The sequence below is a fragment of the Oryzias latipes genome, chromosome 8 (genome assembly GCF_053564925.1).
Source record: "Oryzias latipes strain Hd-rR chromosome 8, Olatipes_Hd-rR_3.1".
Classification (NCBI taxonomy): Eukaryota; Metazoa; Chordata; class Actinopteri; order Beloniformes; family Adrianichthyidae; genus Oryzias; species Oryzias latipes.
Window position 1 is genome coordinate 4,911,099 of NC_136244.1, and position 27,868 is coordinate 4,938,966.

At 43.5% G+C, this 27,868-nt stretch overlaps 1 long non-coding RNA gene across 1 annotated transcript; it reads right to left on the minus strand.

The window, feature by feature from the left end:
• Positions 1 to 20,098: 20,098 nt before the first annotated feature.
• LOC144994220 (uncharacterized) lies at positions 20,099 to 26,417 on the minus strand. Its single transcript, XR_013657659.1, has 2 exons — positions 26,064 to 26,417; positions 20,099 to 22,540 (listed from the first exon to the last, which is right to left on the minus strand). It is a non-coding gene; the product is annotated as an uncharacterized LOC144994220 (long non-coding RNA).
• Positions 26,418 to 27,868: the final 1,451 nt, after the last annotated feature.

Below are 27,868 nucleotides of genomic sequence, written 5' to 3' on the forward strand. Positions count from 1 at the left end.
ACTCTCTCCAAAATATACAAACTTTTATGTAATTAAGATAATAATATTTCACTTCCAACAACAAAATGGGATGCGGATGTGAGCATCAGCACAGATGAAAGCTTCTGGTCAGAACTTTGTCTAAACACCTTTACTGACAACAAATCCAAATCTGCAGCTAATCCATTTCAAAACTCTTCACAGAATTTACTACACTGGACAGAGGATGTTCAAGATGGGTCTCAGCAACTCAGACATTTGTAATTTGTAATATCTACCCGACAATTACATGCATGCACTATGGCTCTGCACGCCTGTCCAGGCTCTCTGGCAGCAGGTATGTGCCGATCTAAAAGTCTGGCTTAAGGTTTCAATCACGGCTTCACCGTCACTTTGTGTGCTTGGTGACATGAGTGCCATCGATGTAGAAGGAGGATTAGGCTCTATCATTTTCATAACTCTTTGTATTGCTAAAAAAACTATTTTAATAAATTGGAAAAACAAGAAAAATATAAATATAAGTCAACACAGAAATCTGCTGCTTGATCATATCAGCTTGGAAAAAATGTCAGCCCAAATTTCAAGTAACTTTGAAAGAATTCGTTCTCTCTGGTCTCCCATAGCTAACTCCATGACTTAGGGGGTGGGGGGGCCTGGTCGTCGCTTCTCCTTGCCCTTCTGCCGTGGGTCGGGGTGGGGGTCAGGGCCTCATGGCGGGGGGTGGTAGGGGCTCCGTTGGTCGAGGGGTCGGGTCCGGCGGCTGGGTGGGGCGGGCTGGGGCGCTGCGTGGTCCTCTGGGCTTGGGTGTGGGGTTGCGTGGTGGGGGGGTGGTCTGGCTTGGCTTGGGGGGTGGTCCCTTTGTCTGTGCTGGGGGGGTCCAGCGGCGCTGGATGGGCTGCCCATCTACACCTGGGGCTGGGATCGGCCCTTCCCTGGCTCTGGGACGGGACGGGACAACCCTCTTGGGGCCCCCGGTCGCTCTGGGTGTCATCCGCTTATGCTGCAAGGTCTGGGGTGGGGTGGGGGCTTTTTCGGCCCTGTCCTTTGGGGGGGCGTTCTGGGGGGGAGGGGGGGCCCACTATTGGTACGGGGCGGCGGGGGTTGACGGGTCGGGGTCTCCGCTGAGGCAATCGGCGGTTGCCCCGGCCGGTTAGCTGCCTCGGTCCCGTCGAGGCCTGACCAGAGCTCTTCTACGGTCGGCGTTTGGGGGTGAGGGCCTGGGCTTGCTCCGGGGGGGGGGTGTCGCTTTCTGGCTCCTCTCTCCCTATGTGGGGTGGGTGATGCTGGGCCTGGGGTGTCGGCGCCTCCGGGGGTGGGGCCCCTGGGCTGGGTGGGCCTGGCCCCTTTGCTGGGGTGGGGTGGGGGGGGGGGCTGGGGGACAGCTGTTTGACCACCGGGAGACAGTCTACTAGCCGTCCCCAACTTACCCCCTTCCTCATATAACCTCATATTAAGGTGACGGGGTGGGGGGTTTAGCCTGCGATGCGCTTTGGGGGGGCTACTTGGAAGTGGCCCCCCTCCTATGGTTGCCGTATGGAGAGGGCCCCCCCTCTTTCGGTTTTATTTTCACCTTAGACATGTAGGGCCCTTGGTAGGGGGGGTGCTTGGACATCACTGCCAGCAAGCAGCAGATGTCCTCCTAGCACCCTACCCGCCAATTTTAACCGCACCTTAGACATTTAGGGCCCCTTGGTGGGGAGGGTGAGGGGGCATCACTGTGAGTAATCAGGAGATGTCCCCTTAGTGCCCTACCCGCCAATTTTAACTGCACCCCCCTTAGTACACACACCCCTCCCCCCTCAATATATACATTCCAACATAAACACACACACATGCACACACACACCCTCTCAAACACACATACACGGACACAGGAAGGTGGGACCTAGGACCATCTGTCCCCTACCCCTTCCCTGGTGGGTGGTACGGGCCCCTTGGCAACGGCGGCTGTGTCCCCTGGGTGCCGGCTTCCTGGGCCCGGCGGTGCTCTCTCCGCGCGATGGGGGGGTTCACATTACACCTGAGCCGGGGGTGTTCGTGTCCCTAGGTGGGTTCTGGTCCTTGCCCCTGAGCGCTGGGCCCCGCCAAATTTCCAACTGTGGCCGAGCCTGGTCGGGCCATATTTACAACACCCCTTGTGGGCCCTCTTTTTTCCCCGGGGTTCCCCCCTCCTGGGCGGGGGCGGCGGGCCCCTGCCTTGCTCCTCCCTGGACCAACCGTGGGCCGGGTGGGTGGCTGCCTGGAGTGCGGAGCGGGTCTCCCTTGGGGGGTCCTGGCTCGTACCTGGGGTTGGGGCGGGGGGATGCCCGGAACTCCTGGGTGGTGGTGGGGTGCTCGTCTGGGGCTGTGGGCGTCCTTCTCCGGTGGGGCCCTGCGTTGGGCTCTCCCGGCGCGGCGGGGGGGGCTGCTCTCCTGGTTGGGCTGGGGCGGCGCTCTCTTTCCCTCCGTGCCTCCCTGCTCTCTGGCTCTGGGGGCCTCGCGGCGGTCCTGCTAGCCCTGGCCTGGGTGGCGGGCTTTGTCGCCTGGGGGGCGGTTGTTCCCTGCCTGTCCCCGTGTAGCGTTGGGGGGATTCCGGCTGCCGCTGCTGCTGCGGCGGGGGTCTTGGGGTGGGGATGGCTGGACGATCTCCCTCCTTCATTTCACGTTCCACCATCCATTTTAGAAGAACATAAACACTCACCTGAGCACAGGTGTTAGCTCACCTTTGCACTAATAGTTTGCATGATTTAATGACTGTTTTGTGTACATGTCGACATGTCAACATTTTTGCAGCTAGCAGGTGTGTTGATAACATTTGAGTGTGTGTGTGTGGACAGGCCCCGCCCTTTTTTACTACATTTGAACCTTACCGTAATGATAAACAACCAGTAAACTTGTTGCTTTATGCTGCTTCATGGTCTTATCCCCCCCCTCCTACCCCCCTCTCTCTAACGTCCCTCTGTCTTCTTCCCTTCTTTCCTTTTCCGTCTGGTCCAACACCCAAGATTTTCAAACATGGTTGAAATTAATAAAGTTTGACCTCAATTACAAAAGGGGTTTATTCAGACATACCTCTGGTTTGTATGAAGATTAATAACCCCTACTATTAAAGTAAAATCTGTCCAACACAAGAGGCCCTCAGCTCTCATCTGCCTGCCCAGCTGTTGGACAGGACAAGTTAAAAAAAAAAAAAAAGAAAAAAAAAAAAAGATGAATAACTGTTTCAGGGGAATTACAACCAAAACTACAAAATGTCTCAATGTTTAACTTAAATCTATTTTTGAATAAACGTTTTAGATGGATAAATTCTATGGATAATCTTAAAAGAAACTTCTTTAACCTTATTAGTGATTGAAAATTTATTGGGTATTTGCCAAACCTCCTTCCATGAGGATGCACGCAACATGCAGCTCGTTGCGTGCATCCTTCCATGAGGATGCACGCAACATGCAACTCATATAGCCAGAAAACATTCTCGTGCACACATGCACAGCGCTTCTCTGTGCAGCGGGTTTGCACAGCGGGCACGCGCACACGGACTGGCACACACGCATTATCTAGCTTTCCTGTCAGAGCAGTTATGACCAGTCTTAACATCGTTAGCTGGTATGTGCGTGGAGTTGGCTCTGGGCCAAAGACAATGACAGTGTTAAATCACCTGTATGGTCTAAAAGCAGATATAGCTCTATTTACCCCCCTCCTCATATAATCTCATATTAGGGTGAGGGGGGTATGGGGTTTAGCCTGCGATGCAACTAGGGGGGAGGAGCTACTTTGTGACACTGCCACAAACAGCATGATGAACAGTTTTAAATATTTTGCTATAAATCCCTGCAGGGGCAAAATATATGTTTCACATGCTAATTAAAATATATGTTTCACATGCTAATTTGTTAAGTATTATATGTAAACTATTTCACTCTTACTCTTTCTACTCCATTTCCCATGAGTCACTTCTGTTCCCGTGAGTCATTGTTGTATCTCTGTGTCGAGGGTTGATGACATCACTTGCTGAATGAATGAGCTCTGATGAACAAGAGACACGTTTTTGTTCCGTGCTCAATGGTCAATAAATATGCGGAGGAGGCTAAAGTTGATCCTGTCCCGGAGTCTTCTTCATCTATCCACCACGATGAAAGATCGGAGCTGCGCTCAACATAATTAAAATATATGTTTTACATGCTAATTAAAATATATGTTTTACATGTTGATTAAAATATTATGGCCATAGCTGTTTAGTGTGGGACTGTTATGATGGACATTTGTGACAGGTTTTAACGGGCATAAGTAAAGGCAGTATGCGCCTTTAAGAAAGCAACTCTGTCTATGAGGGGGCGGAGCTTCTAATGACACGGGCTGCTACGAGGGAAAACACCTGTTGTTTTAAAAACTACGTTTCCCCGGCAAACGGAGAGCCGTGTCTGAGGACTAGATTGGATGTTCCAGAGCCGCTCCATTTCAAGCTCTACACCCTCGATTACCTTTTCCTTGTCAACGGATTTTTGCATGGGTTTTTTCCTCCTCCTTTTTTTTCCTACCATTGGAATCTACACACCAAGGACTTATGGAAAGCCGGTGAGATAGAGCCTGTTTGTCTTGTTTTGGTTAAACGCAATGCATTGCTGGGACTGACAGACAGTGATACGAACTCATTTGCATCAGACTTTAGTTTTGAACGGAGACTCTTGGAATTATCTGTGTGTGTATATTTATATGGTGTTGAGTGTGTACTGTGCTTGGTGATATGTTTAAGGCCTGCTGAAACTAACTAAAATGCCAAAAAACAAACTAAAAGTGAGACTGCTGGATTTTCTATGTTTAATGTTAAGTTGCACACGCTTTGTCGTTTTCAAAGCAAGTAATATTTTAGTGGCTTTATTGTACTCTTCCTTTGCAATAAGGTAGAAGAAGTTGTTACAGAGTGGAGGCCAGTATGGGGAAATGAATTGTTTTTTTAGTGAAGCAACAAATAATACAAGCATTGAAGCAGTCTCTATTTTGTTTTGTTTTTTTTAAGTCGCAAATATTAAAATGGCAGACAGCAGAGAGTCAGCAGGGGAAAGAACATCTACATCACCTGAATTTCACCCAGGTTCCTTTGTAACATTCAGAGAGCCTGTATCAGAGGTATCTTCATTGCTAAGTGAAATGTATATTGACGATGTACGGGTTGAAAATGAAGGTGACAACAGCAGTGAGGATGAAGATGAAGCACCGGTACAGGCAGAACCTGTGGAGATTCTTGATCAAAACCAGGTTTCTCTTAACACTGTACAAGAGCAGTTAAATACTCTTAAACATTATTTCAGAGCTTCATTGGGTAGTACAATAAACAGGGAGCAGAGTTTCAGAGAATATGTTGACCAAAAGTTTGAAACACTGGAACAGTCGTTAAATGATTCATTGGCACGTTTAGAACAAGCAGTGGTGGATTGTTTCAAAAGAAGAGATGAGAAATGGAAAAATGAGTTGGGAGACATCATTAGGTGTAGCACTCCAAAATTTCCAGCATCTTTTCCTTACACCACATCTAATGTCAGTGAATTTTTACCACCTGTTAGTGCTGTGTCTGGAGCTCCTGTTCTCGGGTCCATGCCTCCTTTGCGGTTAGAGTTTCCAACATTCGGAGAATCAAGAGACACCACCAACGTACTGAACTTCATTGAGCAGGTAGAAACTTTTATCTCCCTGCGCCCCCTCACAGACAAAGAACTTCTGGCTACGTTTTCCACTGTTCTAAAAGACTCTGCCAAGAGCTGGTGGACTGCTGAAAAGATTAAAATAAGTAACTGGAAAGAGTTTAAAGAAGCCTTCCTAGCTGCTTTTTTACCCTCAGGCAACATGACAGAAGTGGAAGAACAATTGAGGGACAGAGTGCAGACACCAGGCCAGTGTTTACGGGACTTTGTATATGATTATAGAGCCCTCTGTTTGAAATGGAAACCGGACATGTCTGAAGGAGAAATAGTTAGACGCATCATGAATAACTGCAATCTCGCTCTAGTGAGTTGTCTCCGAGGGACTGTGCAGACGATGGAACAGCTGGTGAAGGTTGGATCCATGGTGGAGCGAGACTGAGCCTCCAAAAAATATTATTGGGACAGAGTTAACAGTCAAGCCGCCAGCAGCAGACTAAGAAGAAACACACCAGCAAAAGCCACCATGTCTCAGTGACTTCGGAGGGGAAAAGCAGAAAAAGTCACCACCTAGCAGTAGCCAACGCCAACCCACCTACATTGCTAGACACCTATGGGTCTCTTTCAGATCAAAGTCATGCCCTTCGGACTAAAAAATGCAGGAGCAATATTTCAGCGTCTGATGGAGACAGTGCTGGGAGATCTAAAAGGGCACATATGTTTTGTTTACATCAATGGTATCATTGTGTATTCCCCGACTCCAGAACAGCACCTGAAAGACCTTGGAGCAGTGTTTGCTCGACTTGCAGAATACAATCTCTCTTTAAATCTCAAGAAATGCCATTTCCTGAAGAACAACTTAAAGTTCCTTGGACACCTAGTCACTGAAAAGGGAGTAGAGCCGGACATTGACAAAACACTGGCAGTGACTAACTATCCCACTTCTCAGAACATCAAAGACCTTCAGAGATTTCCAGGTCTCGCAGGGTGGTACCACAAATGTATACGCCACTTTGCAGATCTTGCTGCTCCACTCAACCAACTTAAGCGGAAGGGAGTAAAGTGGGAGTGGACCACCGAATGTCAAGAGAGCTTCAACAGACTTAAACAGGCACTGCAGTCATCTTCAGTATTAGCACAGCCTGATGCATCCAAGCCATTTCAGGTACAGACGGATGCCAGCGACGTGGGGCTTGGAGCTGTGTTAACCCAGCAAAGAGAAGGAGGGGAGAAAGTGATAGCTTATGCCTCACGTCTTCTACACGGAGCAGAGCGCAACTACTCCGTGTTGTTTCTCTTTCGGCTTTACCCGTCAGGGGTCGCCACAGCGAACTAGTCGCAAGGTAAACTTGGCAATGTTTTATGCCGGATGCCCTTCCTGACGCAACCCTCTCAAAGCAACCGGGCTTGAGACCGGCACAGAAGTAGAGAAGGGAACATGGAGCAGCCCGGATTCGAACCCTGGTTTCACGGACGGAAGGCGCCGCAAACCAGCACGAGCTAAACCGGCTCCTACCTAGAGCGCAACTACTCCACTTCTGAAAAAGAATGTTTGGCTGTTGTCTGGGCTGTTGAGAAGTGGAAGCACTATTTAGAAGGCTCCAAATTCACTGTCTATACTGACCACAGTGCTCTTTCGTGGGCGTTCAACTGATCCAAAACCTCGTCTCGACTGACCAGATGGACCCTGCGGCTGCAACAATTCACCTTTGACGTTCAGTACAGAAAAGGCTGTGTGAACACTGTACCAGATGCCTTATCCCGCGCTGTCAAAGGGGACCTGTCTGCTGTGGTGGCATCTTACATCCCCGACTAACCCAATACCTGCACCATGGGTTTGCCCATTTCCTTGGCCGAAATAGCACGTGCACAACATCAAAATCCAGAGGTCTAGGAAATGCGGAATAAAGCAAGCACAACTGGACCACAGATGTCCTCTTCATTCAGTAAAGTCCACTTTCAACCGTCCTTCCGTCTCTCTGGGACCCAGTTTGACTACAGCGTTAGTGGACATTGTTGTGCCTAAAATTAGAGTGTTGTGTTTGATTTTGTTGTGTCATGGGTGTGTGAGGTGTTGCTGGCTAATTTTTTTTTTTTTTTTTTTTTTTTTTTTTTTTTTTAACTTGTCCTGTCCAACAGCTGGGCAGACAGATGAGAGCTGAGGGCCTCTTGTGTTGGACAGATTTTACTTTAACAAGAGGGGTTATTAATCTTCAGACAAACCAAAGGTATGTCTGGATAAACCCCTTTTGTAATTGAGGCCAAACTTTATTAATTTCAATCATGTCTGAAAATCTTTGGTGTTGGACCGGACGGAAAAGGAAAGAGGGGAAGAAGAGAGAGGGACGATAGAGAGAGGGGGGGTAGGGGGTGATAATAGGAGGGGAAGGGGGATAAGACCATGAAGCAGCATAAAGCAACAAGTTTACTGGTTGTTAATCATTATGGTAACGTTCAAATGTAGTACAATAAGGGCGGAGCCTGTCCACACACACACTCAAATGTTATAAACACACCTGCTAGCTGCAAAAAATGTCCACCTGTCGACATATATACAAAACAGATAGTGTTCACACGCATACTTATGCCTTAAAACCAACTAGTGTGAAATATTTCAGTCATTCAGTCATGCAAACTGTAAGTGCAAAGGTGAGCTAACACCTGTGCCCAGGTGAGTGTTTATGTTCTTCTAAAATGGATGGTGGAACGTGGAAAGAAGGAGGGAGAGTGCCCAGCCATCCCCACCCCAAGACCCCCACCGCAGCAGCAGCGGCAGCCGGAATCCCCCCAACGCCACACGGGAACCGGCAGGGAACAACCGCCGCCCGGGCGACCAAGCCCGCCACCCAGGCCAGGGCCAGCAGGACCGCCGCAAGGCCCCCAGAGCCAGAGAGCAGGGAAGCACGGAGGGAAAGAGAGCGCCGCCCCAGCCCAACCAGGAGAGCAGCCCCCCCGCCGCGCCGGGAGAACCCAACGCAGGGCCCCACCGGAGACGGACGCCCACAGCCCCAGACGAGCACCCCACCACCACCCAGGAGTTCCGGGCATCCCCCCGCCCCAACCCCAGGTACGAGCCAGGACCCCCCAAGGGAGACCCGCTCCGCGCTCCAGGCAGCCATCCGCCCGGCCCGCGGCTGGTCCAGGGAGGAGCGGGGCAGGGGCCCGCCGCCCCCGCCCAAGAGGGGGGGAACCCCGGGGAAAAAAAGAGGGCCCACAAGGGGTGTTGTAAATATGGCCCGACCAGGCTCGGCCACAGTTGGAAATATGGCGGGGCCCAGCGCCCAGGAGCAAGGACCAGAACCCACCCCCCAGGGACACGAACACTCCCGGCTCAGATGTAATGTGAACCCCCCCGCCGCGCGGAGAGAGCACCGCCGGGCCCAGGAAGCCGGCACCCCGGGGACACGGCCGCCGTTGCAAAGGGGCCCGTACCCCCCACCAGGGAAGAGGCAGGGGACAGATGGTCCTAGGTCCCACCTTCCTTGCAAAATGTGTGTGCGTGTATGTGTGTTTGAGAGGGTATGTGTGTGCATGTGTGTGTGTTTATGTTGGAATGTATATATTGAGGGGGGAGGGGTGTGTGTGCTAAGGGGGGTGCAGTTAAAATTGGCGGGTAGGGCACTGAGGGGACATCTCCTGATTACTCACAGTGACGTCCCCTCACCCTCCCCACCAAGGGACCCTAAATGTCTAAGGTGTGGTTAAAATTGGCGGGTAGGGTGCCAGGAGGACATCCGCTGCTTGCTGGCAGTGATGTCCAAGCACCCCCCCTACCAAGGGCCCTACATGTCTAAGGTGCAAATAAAACCGAAAGAGGGGGGGCCCACTCCATATGGCAACCATGGGAGGGGGGCCACTGCCTAGTAAACCCCCCCCCCCAAGGCTCATCGCAGGCTAAGCCCCCCACCCCCTCACCCTATTATGAGGTTATATGAGGAAGGGGGTAAGTTGGGGACAGCTGGTAGACTGTCCCCCGGTGGTCAGACAGCTGCCCCCCCCCCCCCCCCCCCCCCAGCAAGGGGGCCAGGCCCGTTGCTGGCTAATTTTGGATGTGAGCCATCTTTGCAGAGTGAAGTACAGTTAACCAAGGCTCTGGTGTTTTTTAAAATCTTGATGACATCACACACACAGCAAAGGGCCATGATATTTTTCCTGTTTTTATGACATCAGATAGTTTTTTGATGACATCACACGCACTCATTCTGGTTTTGATGACATCATTTGACATACATCCCAACTCAAGAAACATTGTCAACGAAGACAGTTTATACATGTTCTGATTGCAGGAGAAGCTAAAAGATACGGAAGAGACTCAAAAGATAAAGAGCAAACGAGAGACAAGACAACACATTCAATTCAATTCAATTCAAAGACAAAGAGATACTCATTCTAAAAGAAAAAATGAATGTATCTACAGATATTCGTCAAAGGCAACAAATACTGCACGAAAATAATGACATTATTAATTCACTACTCATGGATCTTCAAGACATAAAAACCCAGAACGCTTTAATTAGGGGAGATCTTCTCAGAAAGAACTCTTCCCAACCAGCCAGTGGTTCAAAGAAAAAGAAAACATCTGTATTTGCTGAAGCGATGTGGAGTTTTGGGGTAGCCTTTGCATCTACTTTAATTTTGATTGACATGTTTTCACTGCTTAGAGAGAGATATTTTTAGTTTAGTTTTTCATTTTTTGTAGTTTATGAGTTTAGCTTTTTATCCCTGTAGGTTTGAGTATTTATTCTTAAGTTTTGATTTTAATGTAGGAAATTATCATATGTGCTTTTGGATTTTGACCTTTTGTTGTTCTGAAAGTGAAATTTACACCTTAAAAATATCTGTCACAAAAATAAAGCTTAGATTAATAGGATTTTAATCAAACTTAACTGTGTCCCTAATTATTTTGATTTTATCTAAATTTAAAAAAGATATTAGAATTCTTTCTAAAGATAATCAATAGGCTCTGGAATTTGTTACTTGATAACTTGATCTGCAATGTGTAGCAATGATTACTGAATTTAATGAAATGATAGTCTGATGATAATCAATGAGTATTACATCTCTTTTACATGGTGTGTGATTCACGTTACTGTTTACTGAAATCATGAATGAATGTTTCTGAGGATGATCAATCATTACTAGACACTGATTTAATAACTTGAAAAGAGTCTATCGGATCAGAACCGGAACACAAAAGCTATGCAAAACTATAAAATGAATGAACTCAGTAGGGGGTTGGGCTTGCTTCTTCCAAGCAATAAATCCAGCTCTACTTGACTTTAGTTAATGATCGCTGTTTTGAATTAGGCATATGTGATTTAAGTGTTTTTGTTATTGTTTTGTTTTGTTTTTAATCCTATGCATTTTATCATTTCTGTCATGGGTTTGATAAATCTGTGTAAATTCTTTATTGCTTTGACTACAATCCTTGAAATAGATCCAAGCACAATTAAAATCTTTATTTAAGAGAGTCCTGTTAAAATCCTAAACCTCTATAGTGATAAACAGAAAACACCTGTTCTACACAAATCAATACAACATATCAGAGAATCTAAATGCTGTGAAATAGACATGTTAAGCTAATGAACTAATACTGCTCCAGTTTGTCTTACTGAAGATCCGATCACAGGAAACAATATGACAATTCAGTTCCTTTGTAGTGACACCAAAGAAAACAGACCATTTATGAAAACTGTACAGATGAATAAACAAAATAATGTTAGCATTTTTGATGAACCACTTACATACTAAAACAGTAGCGAAAAACAAAAAGGTGCAGATGCAGAAGTCAATTTTCTTAACAGAGCTGATTGAAAAAAAAAGAAGTCAATACACAAATTCAATTTGTTCACATCGTCGAAGCAATCAGACAAATGACAAATTTTAAATGGACAAAATGCAATATTAGGGTTAGAAAACAAAGCTAATTGTCAAAAGAAGAAAAAAAAACTCAAACAAACCAGTAAAACAGTCATCACTACTGCATAAACTTGAGTCGAATAATTGATTTACCTGCTGATCGTGATTTTTTTAAAATTTCTGCCAGATCATCTGGCGCCTGTGGAGGGTTTGCTTTGTCCAGGTCCGTAGAAGATCGTACAGAGGAGCGGTTGCATCTTTAGGGGGGAGCGCAGGTGTATCATTAGTCATCATTAGTACGGATGGCCTGCTTGACACGGCGCTTCGGCGCGCGTTTCACCTTCATGAAACTGCGTGTTTCGGCACAATGTTTCGGGGCGTGTGTCAACTAGAGCAGGTCACGTGGTTGATGACGTATGACGCGCCAAATGCTTCGTTTGGTCGAACCACCGTTCAGATGTCACTTGTGTTTTGAACAGTTGGGCGCGCTATTCTCAACAAATACGAAATTAATCCCGAACGTTTCCCGACCAGTTCTATTGTTTCCCCAGTATTGGAATGAGCATCAGTTTATTGCACTTTACCGTGGTTCTTTGTAAAAAACGTACTGTGGTTTAGGATCGTTTCAACTTGATTTCTCCAAATACAACAATACACTATGAATAAAAAAGTGTGTCAGAAAAATGAAATGTAAGTAAAGAAAGCTCAGCAGAACAAACAGTGACCACATGAGTTTAATTGTTTAGCTGTTTTACTATGTTTAGCCGTGTTTTGCCGAGTTATTTTGTCCTAAAGCCTCTGCACCATGAGTGAGAGGATGATGAGATTATATAGCACCCCTACAGTCCATTGCAGTAATGACAATGTTGAACAATTCTTAAATGAGTTTATGCACAGTGTACATATAGTTTCGTTGTTTTTATTGTTAGACAAATGAGTAAATCTGCTGGCTCAAACTTAGACATATAGGAGTTCAAAAATTATAATTAAGATGGAAAAAATATTAATTGAATTAGATTAATATGACATTTAGTTAGATAAATGTAAATTTGAGTTGTATAAACAATTACTGAGTTTTATAGACGTAAGAAATTAGGTTGAATAAATTTACTCAATTACCTCTTACCAATAGAAGTAATTCCTTTAAGTTAGCTAAATTGGATATATGCGTCACAAGGAAAATGGAAGATCAGAAACTCGTGCGTTTACTTTGTTCTTTTTCTACACGCAGAAACTCTTTTTGCTGATGCAGCCGTATTACTTTGATGGTCTTATAATCTTCATACGCCGTCATTAAAATATCCAACACTGTCTCACTGAAGTATAGTGCTCTTTTTCCACCATGCGTTTCCATGGTGACTCCGGAAATCGGCGATCCATTGAGAATGTCTGTGTACTCACCGTGCACATGCATTAACCCAGGGTTACCAAGTCGAGCCTAATTACGCCAACTCATATCCGGTCTTTTTAGAACCAACGTACTGCGTAAGCAAGTTCAGGTGGATTTCAGCCAGAGTTCAGGCTTAAAGTCAGGCTAGTTTAAACATGCTTCCTGGAATACCCCCCTCTAGGATGTCCACACAAAACGATGCTCTGATTGTCTCATCTCATTTTCAACAGCCACCTTGCATTAAAGAGCACACATGTATCACATGATCAGTGCTAACAGACTCCTTTCTCAGTGCACAGGGTTTGGGGAGATTGGGAAAAACAAAAACCATGAAAAACAAATGATTTGTACGACACGCCTGCGTGTCACTTGCTTCCCCCTTACAGGTTTTTGAAGTGTTTACATTGAAGTATGGCCCGCAGCATGCCTTCTGCATCTGCCTTCAGTGGATCCAGTCTGGCTTTATTGGTGGTAGGGGTTGATAACATAGGTAGGTCATTCAATCAAGCAGTCTTTGTGTAAAATGTAATATTAACCTCTTGGCTTGTTCCATACTTGATTTGCATTGTTGAGTATTCAGGTGTTACATTTATTAAAGTTGGGGGGGAATAAAACAGCATCTATCTGCCATTTTCGAATAATTCAAACGCAATGCATTGTGGCCCATAGGCAATGCATTATGGGCAATATTCACCAGTCGAGTGATCATCGATTCACTAGTTTTTCGCAGCGACGTCTGTACTGTAGATTCAGACACACCAACAAAATGGCTACCAATTGTGCACTACATAGGGGTTAGGGCAGTAATTTGGACACAGACTTAATGTCATGGTGCCTCTGGCAGCTTTCCTCCCCCTCCCCTATCCTGAGTCGACCAGCTGTGGCCACTCACCTCATTACCCTCTAGACCTCCATAAGGAGGTCCAGAGCCAGTATTCATGGCCAGTTTCTTACCCCTGATGATGCATAGTCTGGTCACTAAGTTTATCTTTGCCCATGTATTTATGCTCTTGTCTAACCTCCTCTTATGCCTTGTCTTCAGGACATGTAAACCACGGGTGGTCACCTGAGTCTCCGGACTTCCTGAGCCGAAGAACCTCACAGAATTCCAGGATTCATCCCATCAGGCCACAAACCACTATTCAGCTTCCTGCCTCGCCACAACTCCAAGCCACGCCGGATCAAAAAGCCTTACTAATGTGACCGAATGTCCTCTTACATTTGCACCCAAAATGGAGACTGGATTTGGTAGTGGTTAAAAGTATACAATTTATTAAAAACTTGACACAAGTTCCATAAAAGAAACGGTTAAAATAAATTCGGACAGTTGGACCGCACTCCAACACTGCATGAGGGCGGCTGCCTCCAGGATCTCCTCAGCCCCACTGCACCGGTGGGTAGCCATAAACACCACCAAGGGAGATCTCAATCCAAACCCTCACCAGGAGTACCTGCTCAGGGCCCCAATACACACACAAAAGAAACACACACACACTACAACCCAAACAGTGATTAAAAGAAAACAAAACAGAAGAGGTGCACCTGAGCAGGACAACTAATTTATAGGCCGAAAAAAGGGGGTCCCCCCTTACCCAATATTATGTATGGCACCCACCAGCTACCGTAAGGATAAAGGGAGGAGGCACCCACCTCCAGCCAGGTCCAACCACCAAGAGACTAACATGGGCCCAAAACAGTTTAAAATCGGATAAAAGCAAGTGTGTCAAGCTTGATTAATACATTAAAAACGACTAAAAACACTAAGCAAAACAGCAGTGGCAACTCTGCTGGAAAAAGACGAGTTAGTTCTCCCTGGGACAAACACATGTTTAAAAACCTTTATGTTACCTCTAATGCCCCAGGTTTAGAACTCATGCCACCACCTGTTAATATAAATACAATTTAAAATGTTAGGTTGCAAACTAGGCTGCACGGTGGCGCAGTGGTTAGCGCTCTTGCCTCACAGCAAGAAGGCCCCCCGGTTCAAGTCCCGGCTGGGGGATGTGAAAAAACAACATCAATGGGGGACCTTTCTGTGTGGAGTTTGCATGTTCTCCCCGTGCATGCGTGGGTTTTCTCCGGGATCTCTGGCTTCCTCCCACCGTCCAAAAACATGCTTCATAGGTTGATTGGCAACTCTAAATTGTCCATAGGTGTGAGTGTGAGAGTGAATGGATGTGTGATTGAGGATATTCTACCCTGTGACAGACTGGCGACCAGTCCAGGGCATCCCTTGCCTACGCCCAAGTGGCCAGGATAGGCTCCGGCAACCCCGTGACCCCGAAAGGGAAAAACGGTCAAGAAGATGAATGAATGAATGAATGTTGCAAACTCAAATGCTTAAAAGCTTTAGTAAAAGGACTTAAATGATTAAAAAATTTCATGGTTAGGTTTCATCAAAAACACAGGAAGGAGGACGTCTGCTTCATTCGTCATACTCAAAGCTGAAGCTGTCAGAGCTGCTTCAGAGAAGCTGCTGAGGGGGGAGTCAAACCTTCTTCCGTCTTCAGTCTCTTCAGCCAAGCCAGCAGAAGACTCTGACAGCAGCCAAGCACCATCTCTTCCATGACAAGACGTTCCAGGTTCACCTGTCCTCCGTTCTCCAGAACGATGACAGAAACTAGGGCAGCCTGCTCTCTCTGGCTGATCGGAGGCTTTCAGAAACTCCCCGTCAAGATCAGCCAGCTCCAGCAAACACAGACATGCTAGGTAATGAGCTGCAGGATGGAAAACACAAAGGCTACATTCACACTGCAAGGCTTGATGCTCAATTCCGATTTTTTGAAAAAAATCTGGTTTTTTTTTCAAGGCCATTCAAATTTCCAATTAAATGGGAACTTTTGTGATCTCCTGTGTGAGCGTAAAATGACCCAGAAGAGACCCGCATGCGCAGAAAGGAAGTCAACGGTGAACAAGTAGCTAACGTTAGCTATTGATGTCAGCAACAGTGTTGTCAAATCAAACCAAATCAAACTTATTTTATAAAAAACGATCAGAATTAATGAAGTTCGGCCTTAATTACAATAGGGGTTTATTCAGACATACTTCTGGTTTGTCAGAAGATTCATAACCCCTGTCGTTAAAGTAAAATATGTCCAACACAAGAGGCTTGCAGCTCTCATCTGCCTGCCCAGCTGTTGGACAGGACAGAAGAAAAAAAACAATATTTGGGAATCTCTTCATACCAGGAGCCAGGCCAGCCTGCCCCCCCCCCCCCCCCCCCCAACACTGGGGTCCACTTTAAAGCCTTGAAGCTGCAAAGTTAGACTTAGATATGTTATTACTGCGTATTAACTGCCCTGGTGGCATGGTGGCAGCATGTAGAGGTTGAACAGAAGGGGTCCTACGATTGATCCCTGGGGCACACCACAAGTCAAGGCCATGTAGTCTGAGACACAACTCCCAATTTCAACAAAATATTTCCTGTCTTCTAGATAGGACTTGAGCCAACTTAGGGCAGATCCAGAGATGCCAACCCAGTCTTGGAGTCTGTGCAAAAGGATCCCAAGATCAACAGTATCAAAGGCAGCGCTCAGGTCTAGCAGGATTAAGACAGAGACTTTGCCATCATCAGTGTTCAGGCGGATGTCGTTGGTTACCTTGATAAGAGCCGTTTCTGTGCTATGATGGGGTCTAAAACCTGACTGGAAAACTACAAATGAATTGTTTAATAAGAGAAAGTCAGTGAGCTGTTGGTAGACAACTTTTTCAAGGACTTTTCCTATAAATAGCAGATTAGAGATAGGTCTGTAATTATTCAGTACAGTGGGATCAAGACCGCTCTTCTTCAGAAGGGGTTTAATGACTGCAGTTTTTAAGGCCTCGGGAAATATTGACTCTTGATTAACACACTCTGGAGAATGTGAGGGTCAGACCGGGGAAGTGAACCCCGAGGGAGCATTCACCTTCTGTCCCCCGCGCTTTTGACCACGGTCGTAAAGAAAAACGTCATCGCGGGGAGGGTTCAACACCATGCTTGGCCATTTCGCTGGAAATATTTACAAAAACCGCCCGGTTCCGATAAGACCCCTAGAGTTTGGCCTGAATAGAGGTGTCACCCCAAATAGGAATCCAATTGGTGACCTCGCTTCCCTTCCACTGACTCGTCCACCATAGATGATGTTTATGTTTTCGTTCCCGCCTACTTCAACGCAGAATTATGACGTTTGCAGCATATCGACGACGTACGGGTCAGATTCATGTGGCCTGGCTGTTCAGACGGCGGTCGCTTTTCAAAAGATCGGATACATATCGGATTCAGGACCAGATACCCAAGTGGCCTGTGTCGCATTTGAAAAGATCGGATCTGTGTCGTTCAGCCTGTCATGAAAAGATCAGATACAGGTCGCATGGGGCAAAAACATCAGATTGGGTCATTTCAGCCTTCAGTGTGAACGTAGCCTAAGCTGGAAGGCGTTGAGACAAAATTCACTAAACTTACTAGACGACTCTGCATCCCTTCTGGCTTTTGGAAGATCTGTTCAGGAACCTGCAGACAGTTTGGAGGAAAACAAACTGCTGGGAGGAGTCTGTAGAGGGGAAGTGGGAGGGAAAGAGCAGGAAGTTCCCAAAAAGCTTTGATTTGTGACCTAATCTGATGGAATCTGAAGAGAGTGTAGTTTGATGTCTAAAATACATGTGTTGTTGTGGGATCAGCTGATGATGTCTGATGTGGGAACAGCGGTCATTCATCACCTGAACGTTATCTAACCGCTGCAGTGTGAAGTACAGTTAACCAAGTCTCTGGTGTGTTTTAAAATCATGATGACATCACACACACAGCAAAGGGCCATGATATTTTTCCTGTTTTTATGACATCAGATAGTTTTTTGATGACATCACACGCACTCATTCTGGTTTTGATGACATCATTTGACATACATCCCAACTCAAGAAACATTGTCAACGGAGACAGTTTATACATGTTCTGATTGCAAGAGAAGCTAAAAGATACGGAAGAGACTCAAAAGATAAAGAGCAAACGAGAGACAAGACAACACATTCAATTCAATTCAATTCAAAGACAAAGATACGCATTCTAAAAGAAAAAATGCTTTTTCAATCTTTTGATAATCTTGAAATGCAAAGAATACAGGACCAAATTAATCAAATTAATCATTTGAACCCTCAAATAATGCAAGAGCTATCAACACAGAACCATTTACTTTGGGAAGAAATGAAAGAGGAAAGAAAACAGTACGCTTTACTTAGGGAAGAACTTCTCAGAAAGAACTCTTCCCAACCAGCCAGTGGTTCACAGAAAACATCTGTATTTGCTAAAGTGATGTACAGTGTAGGGGCAGTCTGTGCAGTTGGTTCCATTTTGTATGTAGCATCCAAAATGTTTTCACAGTGACAGCTTAGAGAAGGGTGTTTTTAGTTTAGTTCTTCATTTTTTGTAGTTTATGAGTTTAGCTTTTTATCCCTGTAGGTTTGGGTATTTATTCTTACGTTTTGACTTTACTGTCATGAAAATAAAGCTTAGAACAACAGGATTTTAATCTAATTTAACTGTGTCCCTAATTATTTTGATTTTATTTATTTCTATTTATTTACTTAATGATTTTAGTTTTAGAGATTTAGAAACAGTAGGCTTTTGAAAGGGAACATGTTTTATTAAGTTGCCAAAACAACATTTAGTAAGGCATATCTTTTCATTGTAGGTATTTTAGTTTTTCTTTTTTTGTAGTTTATCCAATAGCTATCTTTGGGACAATCAGTTAATTATAAATGTTATTCCTTCTGCGCCACATAGGATTATTCAATATTAAAAGCAATCTAAATACATCAAGTCATAGGAGTATATTTCATGTAGTGTTTTTTTAATTCATCAGTTTAGTTTTAGACATTTCAGACAGTATGATATTTAAATAAAAATCTTGTTTTATTTGGTAGCTAAGATACCAGGCAGTAAGGCATATCTGTGTTCCAAGGCTGCAAATGCTTGTAAACTGCTGTTAAGAAAAAAACACAACTTCAAATCAAGCTGCAGAGTAATTCCTTACGATATAAAGCCATGAAGTTTACTGTGTACAAAGCCACTTCCTTCCACAAAATAAAGATCTGTCCATCACTCAGTATTCAGAGGCAGTGACTTCTACAGTTAAAGTTTAGAGAGAACTGAAGAACGGGGAAACAGTCTTTGTTCCCTGAGGCCATTCCACTGCAGGGCTGTGGGTAGCCCACCTGCAGGATATAGCTGGTCTCTAGCAGCTCAGTGGCCTTGTGGAAGAGTGTCTGCCCATTGACTGGAAAGTCGTGAGTTCAAATCCAGAACTCCTCCTGGGACCCTCCCTGTGTGATACTCAGCATAAAAGGGTTGGATTGGGGGTCAAACCACCAAATGGTTCCCCAATGCAGCTGTGCCCCCCCCCCAATGGCAGACAAGCTCTAAGGGACATGTAAAAGTAAAGTAACATGGAGCGAGTTTGGGAAATATGAACTAACATCTTTAACAATGGGACAGAAAAAGCCAACATACCCAGATGACTGTACAGATGAGAAGGGTCAAAGCTAGGACATCAACGAAGCAGCAAACAGCCTCAATTACTATTTTGTAAACGTGGATCCAGAGTTGGCAGCAGGAATTCCAGAGTGCAAAATCAGGGAAGACAAAAATCCACCATGGAAAGGATCCCACACTCAATCCTTCTCTCTGATGGGAACGAAGAGGAAAAACTCTTAAGATATGACAGTGGGGAAACTAAAGAAATAAACCTAAACATATATTAGAATACAACGGTAGATATTTATTGAACTGCTCCTTAACATGACCATATTTCACTACTGTATAGAAATTTGGAGAAATAATTCTAAGAGTTCACTGCATCCTCTCTGTTTACTTCAAAAGCCAGCCGTCAGAATTGTGCATAAAGCTGGATATCTCGATCATACACACAATTTATTTGATCAATCCAGACTTTGAAAACTGTTTGACCTTTTTTGGTTTTTACACCAACAACTTCTAGGAACTTCAAGATCAAACTGATAAGAACCACAAAGAAAAGTTTCTGTGTGTCGGTTGCTTACTATATTAAAAGATTGCTTTTAATGTGGAATAATCCTATGTGGCGCAGAAGAAATAACATTCATAATTAACTGATTGTCCCAAAGATAATTATTGGATAAATTTCAAAAAATGAAAAACTAAAATACCTACAATGAAAAGATATGCCTTACTTACGATGGAGTGTCAGATAAATGCATGTAGACATTAAAGAAAAACACAATTATAAACAACAAACCACAACAAGAATCAAGTTTCTCATGCACGAGGGAGAGGAGCAAATGTGTTGGAAAAGGTCCACCACGTTTCTCTTCTCAAAGGTCTGCCCCTCCCTGTGCTGCTTTTATTAAGAACACATGTGGGAGGTAACAATTCAAGACAAAGAGGAAAAGTTCATTAGGGGGTGTCGTCAAATGACCCTTTTGGTTGGATTCTAAGTTCAAACAGTATCCCTTATCAGCTGAGGACAGTGTGTCGTAAACCCCTCATCCTGGGTGGGAGATGAGAAGCAGATGAACAAACACACAACTGTTTTCAGAAGAGGTAAAAAGGTCAATCTGAGTTAACATTTAAACATACATTTAACCAAATACATTTAAGCAATGATAATAATAAAACAAATTCCTTCACATACTCCCTCCTTTTTATCATTGAGAAATGTCAAAATCACACATCCAATATCACATCTCTTTTCAGTTTTCTGTGACATCTTCATTTTTATAACACTTTCAATTTACACTCAGATGAGAAGTTCTTTTTTTTTTCTCTCTCAAGTCATTTCAGTTTCAAAATCATTACAGTCATCTTGTTCTCCCTTTAATAACAAGTTGTATTCTTGACTCATAAGAACACTTTGTACTCAACCATTCACTGCTCTGGAAATCATAGATTGAATACAAGGAAAAATGCACATAGTGAACACACAACATATGATCAGTACCATAAGAATAGGTGTCACTATTTTTAACAAAAGTTGCCACCAGGAACCAAAAGCAAGCCAGGAGAAGAAATCCCAAGATTGGGGTTTCCTGTCATCCTGCATTGCCTGTTGAACCTTTTCAAGTTGATGTAATGCTTCTGTGATGCTGTGACCTTCATTGGTGTTGTCAGGAATAAATGTACAACAGGTATCATTTAACATTTTACAAACACCTCCTTCCTGAGCAACCAATAAGTCCAAAACCAATCTGTTCTGTAGAACCATAAGTTTCATGCTTGACATTTCTTCATTATAGCCTTTAAATGCTTTAATTGTAGCGTTCAAAAATAAACCTAATCGATAGTCAATGGTCTCAATTCTGAGAGCGTTTTAGCATTTCCCACCTAGGGAAACAATGCCATAGTTACCTTTTCCCCAGTATTCCAGTGTTTATGGTCTCCAGGAACATCTGATCCCCAAATGGAATCATGTGGCTTGACATCAATAAGGTTACGTCTGTGACGCAGGTGAGGCTCATGGACTGCAGAAACTATGAAAGTGTGACCTGTGACCTTTACAGAAACACAAATCCCACTCCAGTCTCTAGGCAGACTGAGGTAGAGGGGCTGCCCACATAACCAAAACATTTGATGAACCACATAAGTACCATTGTTACCTGGCATTAAATCTGGATTAGATTCAACACAACGTCCTCCAGGGCAGGGAACTGCATAACCATGGTAAACTCTGTCATTGATTATCTGGACTGTGAAGGGAACAAGAAGTTCATGACACATCTTCGTCGGCAAAGTTCCTAAAAACTCTGTGCCATTTTTAGTTACGCAATGTGGAAACACAGTTCCTGGTTCCACACTAACATATGGAGCTAATGATTTTGTCAATTTCAGTTTTTTAAACTAATACAAACTCTTGCAACTCCGTCTTACAAGAGTACCATTTGAAGTGGTGATGGCTCCAGTACTAATATACCCTCTGGTACTATATTCAATAACACAGTCGCTTTTCCACTCAGAAAATTGCTTTGGCTGCAAATTAGGATGTAGGGATGAAGCTTCAATTACAGAACAAACATAGCAATCCGATCTATTCTTTTCCTTAGCCAGTAACATAACATACCTATACCAAGAATTTGTCATATACAGGTGAGTTATGTTCATTTTTGGACTATTCAAAACATCATGTTCATCAATACTCAGCCATCGTCGAGAAATGTTTTTTTCCTTGTTGGTGGTTCTTCTTGTAGGTGGATAATGATTCCAAAAGAACCAAATCCATGTGGTTGCTCCTGTCAGGAATAGCAGGAACAGTAAACAAAATAAACTGTCTCTTAGCCCAGTTGGACACGCCATGGTGGATATGTGCCTATCTTCGGGAGGGAGAGGTTACTAGCACATCACCTCCTTAAGTCCTCTAACAGTGTAGGATCCGTGTAGTGCAAAAGAGTTCTGGTGTGCTTTCTTCCCTAAAACTAGGTGGATTCCCCTGCTTCGCTGACGTTGAGACAAGCAGCTTCTATACGGCTGCCTCCCTTTGTAGTCAGACTTCCCCACCTAGCAGTTGGAATTAGCCTCACCCAGATGCTTTTTCTTGCAGTGTGACAGGTGGATCCAAGACGTCCTTTCAGCAATCTTGACAGCTGTTGGTGTAGTCAGCAGGACTTGGAATGGCCCTTCCCAACGTGGGCTGGACCAACACTTCCTTTTTATGGCCTCCACAAACACCCAGTCACCAACCTGCACTGGTGAAGTGTCCTGTGGAGATAAGAAGGAATCTGGCACTTGATTTGTCCTTTGCACATCTTTAGTGGTAAACATTTTTCTCAAATAATCCACTAAATTTGCATCATCATCTGGAGAATGTTGCTGTGTAGGATCAATGTCTGGTAACCTATAAGAACGTCCATACAACATTTCAAAAGGCGTTAAAGGTTGACCTGCTGTGCGTGTGATACGCATGCTTAGTTGAACTAAGTCTATGCAGTCAGGCCACTGTCTGTTTGTCTCTTCCATGCATTTCTTTAACTTTGATTTGATAGTGCTATTAGTTCTCTTAACTAATCCTGCACTCTGTGGGTGATAACTACAATGTCTCTTTAGATCTATCACTTGATTCACAAAATGTGTACCATTATCACTTCTTATCACTTGTGGTATGCCAAAAGTTGGGATTATTCTTTTACAAATAGCTTTAGCTACTGTAATAGCATCTTGTGTTGCACATGGAAAAATTTCAACCCATTTGGAAAATGCATTAATAATCACTAAACAATATTTCAATCCTTTACTTTAATTCAATTCAATAAAATCCATATGGATTGTATGGAAAAGAAAAGGTGGTTCAGGAAATTTTCCTCTCTTAGGTCTAACATTGCCTTGGGGATTATGACGCATACATGTTACACATTGTTTACAAAAAATTTTTTGAATAGAGAATAAATCCATAAGTTGTATAATATTTCTCTAATAAATTCATCCTCCCTGTTGAATCATGGCAAGGCCCATGACTCAAAATTGCTGCCTATTTGTACATGGATTTTGGTAAAATAGGTTCCCCTTCTGTGCTGACATAAAGACCTTGTTCAACTTTGCTCCTTTTTCAACCAAAATTTTTTTATTGTTTTGGTGCACTGGGTGGCATATCTTTTTTTAAAAAAAATCAGCGGTTGCATCTGGAGTCAAATCCTCATTAGTGCACATTCCTACATCTTTTGTTGCAGGTTGCTTTGCTGTTGCATCTGCAAAGGCATTTCCTTAAGAATTATGATCTGTTCTTCGTGTGTGTCCCTCACATTTACATATTGCCACTTTAGATGGTAACATTACAGCAGTTAATAATTCTTTCAGTAAGTCTACATGCGTTACTGGTTTTCCTGTTGACGTTTTAAACCTTCTGTTCTTCCACTGTTGACAAAATAAATGCACTGTAGCAAACGCATATTGGCTATCAGTATAGATCGTAACTGGCTTATCTTTAAACAGTTTGCATGCTTCAGTTAAAGCTGTCAACTCTGCTGATTGTGCTGAGTAATTTCCACGCAGGGGTCCTGCCTTCAAAACCTTATCTTGAGTTACAACAGCAAAACCCACTTTGTTTCTGCCTGTCTCATCTTTCTTTGCTGACCCATCAACAAAAACTATTTCTCTTTCAGTGAGATCTAAAAATTCATCACCAATTGGTTGAATTACTAGTTCTGATTAATCTTTTATCTTGTCATTTCTTTTACCATCTAATCAATCTGATTTCTTCCTTTCAGGACAATCTCTCTCTCCCAATGATCTCTCTGTCCACAAATCCAACATCCATCATCAACCTGCTCTGACCCTCTTTTGCTACTTCCTCTAAACCTTCTTCAAAAATTTTCCTTAAAATTTCCTTTCCCACGTCCACGATCTCTTCCTCTCTTCACATTCCTTCCAAAAAACACATCACTACTTTCCTCCTGCCAAAATGTATCTACACTTTGATTCCTAAATTTATTTTTATTCACCATCACTTTTTCTGCATGAACAGCAAAATTCATAAACTGTTGTAGTGCTCCTGTAGGCAGATCTATGTAAAGTGTCCTTATCTAGTCTGCAATCTCTGGTTTCATAGCTTGTAGTAAAGCTTGTTTCAGCTGCTGTCTATAGGGACTTTTATCATTATCATTATCTCTGAGTCCACAATTAGCTTTAAAACTTCTTCGAATCTGACTCTAAAATCAGACACTAACTCTCCATCTTTTTGTTTAGTTTGACCAATCTTTCCATAATCAGGTCTCATTGGAAAGGCGTCTCTAATTCTTTGTCCTAAAAGTGTAAGACTTTGAATTAACTCTTAGAATGTTATGCGGAAGATGTCTGGGTGGATCGTCATCATTCATAGGATTCCTTTTTCCCTTTACTTTTGCCCAGTCTGCTTTCATAGCATTCATACATGGTTTCTGACATTTAATGCCATTCAGATGATAAGCTCTCTGAACTTCCATCATTTGCTCATGAAAATCCTGTGGATTTTCCCTGTGAGAGATAACTCCCCTCACTGCCTTCCTAACATCCTCTAATGTCCAGGTCCTAAACACAAGAAGTGTAGGCCTCTGGCCATTTTCTCCAGCTCTGGGATTGGGCACTTCAATGATTGGAAATGTCTATGCAACTTTAGATGACTCCCAGCTTCTTCCAAACCAACCCCCATAGTTTTACTCCATTCAAGTTTTTCCCTTTTCCTCCTAACATTATTTTTTCTTTTATTTGGTTTATTTCAATCAGTCACTGGTGGGGTAAAACCCGTCAACAGAGGAGCATTTGTCCCCTGGTAGGGAGGAGGTGAGAAATCAGCTGGTTTCTGCTCTCCCCCCTTTCATCCTGCTCCTGCTCGGTCTGCAGCCTGCTGCAGCCAGCTGTTGCAGGGGTCTGAGTCTCACAACTGATTTATCCTCCTTTTTTTAGCAATCAGACATGCTTCTCTAGTTTTACTTTTCTGAATGCCATTCTTTATTTTTCGTTGCTTCATTTAAGCACAGTTTTGCACAAATTAATTCTTCACTATTTTTTTGTTTCTTTTTTAGTTTTTATTCTAGTTTTTAATTGGTAACCGTTGAACTAATTCTGTACATTCCTGTACTCCAAGATTCCCCTTAAAATTGTAATTTTTATCCCATTTTCTCAAAAATGTAGTTGAATCTGGATGAACTCTTCACACATATTTTTAATCTCATTTTAATTCAACCTTTCCATTTGAATTCCCCCATTTTTTTTTCTTTTTTCTTTTATTTATGTTAGTCACAGAGTGTGATCAGAACCAACAGAGAATTTCTCTCAGGACCGAATTTCACTCCCCGTGCAACAAGCTTCTAGGTCAGACCTATTGTCTGATCCGGTCACACGTTTAGGGTCCTCCCAGGAGCAAAACCCGTTTTAGACTCTGGGTTCTTTTCACCTAAAGCCTAATGAGATGAAATCTTGTTCTACTTCAGCAAGCAGCCTTGTGTTAACACCGCAAGGTTTCCAGCTGCTCACTGCTTCGAACAAGTTCACTCCTTTCACACATGCACACACATTCACACCAAAAAAAACTTTTTTTATTTTATTTTTGTTGTTATTCCAGGCCTTTTAGGGACTTGAACCCTCTTACGCGTTTTAGGCTGCAGGACTCGAACCTACACCTTTATTCAGAATTCTGGACTTTTCCGGGACTCCAAACCCACACGTGTTTTAGGCAACAGGACTTGAACCTGTCCCTCAGAATTCTGGGCCACTTCGGGGACTTGAACCCCTGAAAAAGCGCTGTACTTGCCTTGTCGTTGTGGTCTGACTGGTTAACGAATAACGTCAATCCGGACCCAGGGATCAGACCAGTCGATTGGCCGGCGTAGAATTCACTACGACGGACTTTCCTCCGGAGACCTGGTCTCACGGGCTGTGCACAGACTTCAATCGGCATGGTCCTCCCCCAAGGACGCAGATATGTTGTCATCCGGCTCGAATGGACCAAAGAATGTCAGATAAATGCATCTAGACATTAAAGAAAAACACAATTATAAACAACAAACCACAACAAGAATCAAGTTTCTCATGCACGAGGGAGAGGAGCAAATGTGTTGGAAAAGGTCCACCACGTTTCTCTTCTCAAAGGTCTGCCCCTCCCTGTGCTGCTTTTATTAAGAACACATGTGGGAGGTAACAATTCAAGACAAAGAGGAAAAGTTCATTAGGGGGTGTCGTATAATGACCCATTTGGTTGGATTCTAACTTCAAACAGTATCCCTTATCAGCTCAGGACAGTGTGTCGTAAACCCCTCATCCTGGGTGGGAGATGAGAAGCAGATGAACAAACACACAACTGTTTTCAGAAGAGGTAAAAAGGTCAATCTGAGTTAACATTTAAACATACATTTAACCAAATACATTTAAGCAATGATAATAATAAAACAAATTCCTTCACATGGAGTTTTAGGGCCACGGTGAGGAAAAAAACTCTGGCCAAAGTTTCGAGAAAAAACTTGTCGTGTCGAGATAAAAGGCAAAATAAAGTTTCGAGATTAAAGTCGCAAAAACTCGTAAATGCACAGGATTATTGTGGATTGATTGATTGGTTGATTTGATTGATTTGAGTGTCATGCACTAATGTGCCCAGCCCACACTGGCTTATATGACACTGAAAGACAAAATACACAATACCTAAAGATACATCCCCATCACAAAAAAAAAATCCAATAACCCCCCTAATCAGACTCTAACAGAATGCAAAGTGTCCATTCTTTTTGAAATGTGAAATGAAATTCATCCTCCACCACTTGCAGCTCACAGACCTCACAGTCTTTCCTCCTCAGGAATGCCTTTAAAGCGCCCTACTTCCACCTGTAGGGGGAGCACTCCTGCTCTCAGTTGAGCACATAAGGATCTTTGTCCTCTTTTTAAGGTATATATAACATATGGCTCAGCAGAAAATGTGTCTTTAATTTGCAAATTAAGATTAAGATTAAAATACTAGAAAACACTTTATACACGGCACTCAGAAGGCTAATGCCTCTATAATTCAGAGGGACTCTTGGGTCTGCTTGAGGGGATTTTGGAATCGGCTTGATGATCGATTTATACCAAATAGATGGTATAAAGCCATTCTTAAAACAGAATCTAAAGAGGCAATGTAAAGTATTTAACAATTTAGGACACCTAAGAACCTCGTTTGATAGTTCATCCACACCAGCCACTTTATGAAGTTTAGTTTTCTCAGTGACTTTTAGAACTTCCTCAATTGTAATATCTTGATTTATTTTGTCAGAGTAGTTCAGAGAAATTTTAAAACTATTGTCTTCAAACAGTTTTTTGGATTTGCACATATTCAGAAAAAACTGGTCATCAAACAAGTGGGAACTACTATTACAGGTAAACAAGTTCTTATAATCTGACTCCCACTTGTTTAACACTTGCTCTGTTAGAAAAACAGATTCTCCAGAGTCTGTTAAAATCTCATGTGGAATTGGCCTTCTACTTTTAGGTCCGAGTTTATTTATTTCTCTCCAAAATAACTGTGATTTATTATTTTGCAAATGCAGTTGTAGTTGAAGAGCTTTACCCCTCCTGAAACGTCTTTTAAAT